The sequence below is a fragment of the Microtus pennsylvanicus genome, chromosome 2 (genome assembly GCF_037038515.1).
Source record: "Microtus pennsylvanicus isolate mMicPen1 chromosome 2, mMicPen1.hap1, whole genome shotgun sequence".
Classification (NCBI taxonomy): Eukaryota; Metazoa; Chordata; class Mammalia; order Rodentia; family Cricetidae; genus Microtus; species Microtus pennsylvanicus.
In genome coordinates, this window is record NC_134580.1 from 717,313 (window position 1) to 723,312 (window position 6,000).

The following is a 6,000-nucleotide window of genomic DNA, read 5'->3' on the forward strand; positions in this document are numbered from 1 at the left end:
TTAAGAGGCTGGTGTGCAGACTCTCAGTGATGTCACCTCTCTCCCTCTCACCAGATCCCATGGACAAGACTTTATCTCAGCCCAGCCTCGTACTCACTTCCTGGTACTTCTTCTTCCGTTTTCATGTCACCTCCTATACCCACTTGTTTTTCCCTCTGTTCTCCACACAGATATTCTTTCAGACCAGAGCTTAGATCTCTTCTATTATTTAAAATCAACCTTGACAGTCTCTTCCAGGGAATGGGTAGAAGGCCATTCCCCTGGCTCATATAACCTGAACCTGACCTGGTGCATTCTTCTCACTTCTAATGTTTGATACCCAAAACAGATGCTAAGTTTATTAGCAGGACCTTGCTCAGTTCATGGTAGAACTTCCAGGTCTGGCATGTGGAAGGACAGAGGGAAAAAATTTTTACATAAACTCTATACACCCAATGAGCAGGATCCCACTCAACCCACACTAAGGGTGGGGGGGGTCACAGAGACTGATTCATGGTGTCAGTCACCTTTGGAGGTGGTGCGATCATCCTCTACTACAACGTCAGAGACTACTGTGTAGTCACCTAAAAATGGCTCCTGTTTCAGCAGAAACATTCAACATTGCTGATCACCCATAGTCCAGGAGATCCAAAAGCATTAGAGATCGTACAGATTCCACTAACCCTCTCAGATAATATCAGAATTCATACATGCACCTTCCAGTTGGTTAAATAAAGTGCTTCCTGCAGGCTAGACATTGCAGCAAAACATTTTACCTGGGGAGAGGTGGACTGAGGTATCCGAAAAATCCCAAAGGCCAAAGATCATGTTCAACACCTTACCTTCACAAGGAAAGAAAAGACTCCTGGTGTCAGTGGTGGCATTAGGCTTTGAAGTCTAAAGTTTTGAACAAGTTCTAAGGTTTGATGAAAAGGATAGATGGAGAGCCAGAGATAGAAGACCACAGATGAAACCTCGGTAAAGAGAGCATAGGTCAACGTGTACGAGTACTGAAAGACAAGTAAGTAGGGCCATTGAAATCCTCCAGGCCAATTATAGATAATGGAACCAAGGTCTGAACATGGGGGACAGGTCAACAGTCCTATAAACGATGTCAGAATTAGAACCCATTCCTGAATCAGAACCAGAACCACAACTAACTGGACTCCCCTCCCTCACGGACTCTCACATCTCACGTATAACCAAAAGGTGTTCTCTCTCTCGCTTGCTCTCTCTCTCTCCCTCTCTCCCTCTACCCCTTCATCAATCTCAATGTCTATTTTGTAGATGCAATACAGGAAAGAAATGGATTTGGGGCATTTAAAATAATGCCGGAACCTTCTATAATTGGCAACTATATTTTTCATTGGGAAGTCACATGCCATTTTTCTTACTTTATGTCTTCTGAGCCAATCTGGGAAGGTAACCGTCATTATGATCTCTTACAGGGAAGGCAAGTGGCTGAGGGAATAGAATGATTTACTGAAGGTCACAGAGAGCTAACAAGAAGAGGAGGCGGGGCTTTGGAGTGCATCTCATCCAGGCCTGTGCAATTAAGCTCAGGCTTGCTGCTCATTTTCTGGAAGAAATGAAGTAAAAGCGAGCATGTGCTGATGCTGAGTACTTTGTGGGTCATGGGAAGGTGTTATTTTTTCTTCCTGCACTGCTGTTCCTAAGTGGTCAGCATCAACTGTGAGTTTGATGTCAACAGTCATATGCTACAAATGAGGAAACTGAGATAAAAGGGGAGTCTAGCACCCTAGCTCTCAGACCTCTTAGAACCTGTGCCGAGTCCTAGGCTCTCTGAAGCCTGTTTGTACAGTTTACCATTTTATGAAAGCTGTTAAAAGAGTTAAATGGAAGGACCAGAAATACATTCTAAATGGAACACATCCTATCTGAAACACTCAGCAAATGTTATATGAAAGCCATTTAGCACCAGACTACAACAATTCTAAAGTGTCCCTGGAAAAGAAATGAATGTTTTGGGACTAAGTTTGTGCCTGTGGTACCTTTCACTCTGCTTCAGTGGTCCGGCCCTAAACAATGCATAGCAGAGTACAAACATCAATCTGGCTTGCTGCAGCCTGAGACAGGAAGGTACCAGGAACAGACTTTGTGGTACCTCTTCCAGGACATGTGGTCAGGTTGTGGATAAAGTCTATTCTCTCACTCAGCACCATTCAAAATAGGTTGAGGGGCCACCAGGAAGGCCAGGTAGGCAGAAGCCTCTGCCCTTATGGAACATAGAGTCTAAAGAGAAAAGACATGTGTATACAAGCAATGACACAGCACACTCTTCCCGTCACAACAGGTACACAATGTCCTGTTGGGAAGGCTCCAGGTCTGATGGGGCCTTTGAACTGGTTCACAAAAAGAAGGAGAAAGTGAGGAATGGTTACTTTTGGCAAAGACACCAGCATGGGCCAACGCAGAAGCACAAACAAGCAGAGAAGGGCAGAACACCAGGCCTGGCTCCTTTCAGAGATTACAGTTCCCTCAGCAGTGAAATCTAACTCTACGGATTTGGTCAGGTTCATCAAATAAATCTGGCATTACAGAGTGGAGCTGGATTTGAAACAATTGCAGCTCACAAAGAACCCACAGTGTGTGCGGCATTTAAAGGAATCCTCCCTTTTTGCAAATACTCTCTGCGCTCTCCAATGTTCGGTCCACTCTGTGCTACAGAGAACTCACTGATGGACAGACTGGAGCACCACCTTCCACGGCAAAGCTCTTGACCTTCAGCAGTCATAAACAAGAAGGACATGCAGTGTTTACCCCAAATAAAGCCCTTTTTATATTGCCCAGGTATCTCCAGAACAAGACAGTATTCCAGCCATGACTCACTGAGGAGTATTTCCGCTCCTTCCATAGGTGATATCTATGTCATGCCTTGCTAATCTGAGACTTGTTCTTTAGAAAATGATGCTTTTCTTAAAATTGCATTAGTCATCAGACTTTAAAATCCTTTCCCACTTGTACCCTCTCCCATTACATTTGGTTGTTAGGAGAGCCTAGCAAACTCCAAGGGTTGCTAGTATCCCATGCCATAAACGAGGGAAGTCCCAACAAGGTAGGAGCAATTCAAGGTCATACAACAGGTGTATCATATAAACAGAGTTGAGACCCAGTTCTGACTCCAGACTCTTGCCCTCTTTCCTCTATGTGACAATGTACCATCTCCCTATAATATACTGTTCTCCTTGTGGCATATATCCCCAGATGAAATACTGGCCAGATCACATCCTCTTGGGTAACATAACCACATCATAAATTAAAAGCCCAATTAAAGAACATAGCCTTTTAACTGGGTCTTATCACAGTCCCCTGAGGCTAGGATATAAAAAGAGAACCCTTTCACAGTTAGTGGCTACCTGTCCTGGAAATTCTTCAGAAATCTGCTCAACTCTATGAAGAGGTTTTGACTCAAATTATCCATCGAACTCGACGTTCTTCCCATTGGGTCCTTTGGGGTTCTTCTCCCAACTGAACTGGGTGAAATCATGTGCCAAAAAGCTCCAGCCCTCTCCCTGGCCCAAAGACGCAGTTAACAGTCCATCATACAGTGTAGATACCAAGTGAATCTAGGGTTTAAAATAAACTTAACATTAAGAGCATTGGAACCTAGTGGAAAACATTGTCCCCCAGTTTATATGAGGGACTGAAGTGGGGTTCTCTTCTCTAGCTGTCTGAAAGTGGGATGGTTTATCAGTGGCCAAGGGCTTGAAGGGTGTCTCTGAACACCATCCAGTTTTTGTTTTGCTGGCATCAGGGAGGGAGGGGGAAAGTAGATGAGGAGGATGGGAGGAGAGTCTCTTCCTAACGCTGGTTGAAAAATCTTATTTCTTTTATTATCAGATCCCCCCCCCCCCGCTACAATCAAAGCATCTTATCTACAGCACAGTAAACTCTAGGGGTACTCCTTGGTCCTCACATCTTAAGAGTTACTACTACCCTGTCTAAATATGTCCTGCAGTGGTTGTGTTTAAAGCTGGTTTTACCTATGAAGAGCTGTTGTGTGTTATGGTCCCTTTCTGTACCACAACTGAACTACATTGCATCCCACCCCCAAAAAAGAAGGTCTCTGAGTCAGCTGCCCCACACAGAACAGAGACCGTAACCCCCTCCATCTCAACAAGGTCTTTTGAGCTTGCTCCTCAGTGGCTCAGAGGACCTGAACAGACAGGTCTAAATGAGCCCCTGGGGAACCACCTCATTCACCCAGTCACATCAGTGTTCCTTCTTGTCCTCTCAAGACTTGCCCACATGTGGGGCAAGATCAGAGGACAGAGAGATCTGGGAGAAAAAAGAGAAAGATAAAAACACATTTCGCGGCAGAATCCTCACTTAGTAATAGAAAGCCATCCAACTAGCATCCGCGCTTCCCAAAACGTCACTGCCACAAAGGAGAGAGTTTTACAGCTGGTGACCCCAGAGCGTTCTCACCTACCTGTCTCCCACTGCAGGGCTCGCTCGCTCTCTCTCTCTCTCACCTCCTAGGGCCCAGTTCCAGCTCTGGTCCCGCTCTCTTCTTCTCACCTCTCCAGCAGCCAACACTGGCAGCGACCGTGGGCGGACCAAGGAGTCCACGGCACCTGCGAGCTGTGTCTCAGGTCTCCACTGTGAGGCTGCCTGGAGGAGGAGCAAACGGATGCTGCCCTCGCCGCCGCTGCTGCCGCCGCCACTGCCGCCTTGGTACTGATGCGGTTGCTATGGTTATGGAACTCCGCAGCTGCCCCCTCTTGGTGCAACAGCTGCCCGGCCACCACGGCCTCCTGGCAGCCCCAGCTAAGGTGCCCGAGGCAAGGTTGTGAATGTGGTTAAGGGAATTCTTCCCCCGCTTGAGAGAAGAATGAGAGACTGCACTCGAGCCCTGGCTGAGTCTCTGGGCTTTGCTCACCTCAGCGCCCTTGCGCTTCTCCTTCCCCCACCGGGACCTAAGCCCAAACCTAAGCACCACACAGAGCGCGCTCAAGGCCTAGAGAGCCCTCCCTGCCGCTCGGCTCTGCTCCTGCAGCCTCTGCGCACCGTGGTAGGCTGTGCGACTGGCTGGGAGGCGCCGCTCCAATCCCCCACCCCTGTCCGCCAGGAGAGCCTAGACGCGCCAGGCTGCCCTGAGGCCAAACCCCGCCTGCTTGCAGGCTCTCCTGCCAGCCCGCCCAGCCTGTGGAGGGCGCAAGACGCTGGGCCAGAGAAGTCGGGCCCCAAACAGCCCAAGCTGGCCAGGAGCATGCTCAGTCCCCACGCTGGGACTGTCCTCTAGAACCAAGACTGAGATGCAGCTGGAAGGTTCCTTTCAGACCCCAAGGGGAGAGGGTTATTAAACTTGGGAGAAGTCAGGGGAGGCAACAAGTACATGCTGAAAGGCTAAAAGTGCCAAGCGACCTATACCACCACTACTAAATACGCAATGGTCGTTAGTCAACAACTCACCCATCATGTGCAGACGTTCTTCATACTGGACACTGGAGGTTTAGAGGTGTGCCGATTTGGTCCATGGAGTAGATGAGAACAACGGGGGAAAGATAAGGCAACTCCCATCTGCTGGCCATCCTTCAGCGGGTAGATTGCCTAGGAATGCATCATCCTACATGACTGTATCAAGAAGTTTGTGTGTCCTACTTGTTACAGGTAACAGGGGAGCCTTAGAGCGGAACCAGTGCTGATAGGCGGAGGTTCAGCGCTCTATTAGACTAGGCTGCGCTAACTCACACCAGCTAGAAAGTCGGATGGTCGCAAGAGGGCAGTGAGGGAAAGACCCTTGCAAGAAGGTGTGAGTGAGTACAATCAAAGGTGATGGTAATGAACGGGGAAGTTCATTCCAGATTGAAAGGGGCAGGCAAAAGCCCTACAACTAGACAGGCGGGACTGTTCCATTTTGATTGTTTGTTTGCCTGTTCCCCCCACACAGGGGACATCCAGTAAGGCTAGATCAGAGGGAGCCAAGGAAGGTGAGACACCAGCTAGATTCACACCAAGGACTGGTGCTTAGACCTGACCTTGAACACAATGGGGACA

General features: G+C 48.2%; 1 protein-coding gene across 1 annotated transcript in view; it reads right to left on the minus strand.

Moving 5' to 3' along the window:
• Fam135b (family with sequence similarity 135 member B) overlaps window positions 1-5,134 on the minus strand; it is a 194,086-nt gene extending 188,952 nt beyond the window's left edge. The window contains exon 1 of the mRNA XM_075963480.1: window positions 4,433-5,134. The gene's annotated coding sequence lies outside the window, so the exon portion shown is untranslated. The remainder of the gene's footprint in view (window positions 1-4,432) is intronic.
• Window positions 5,135-6,000: the final 866 nt, after the last annotated feature.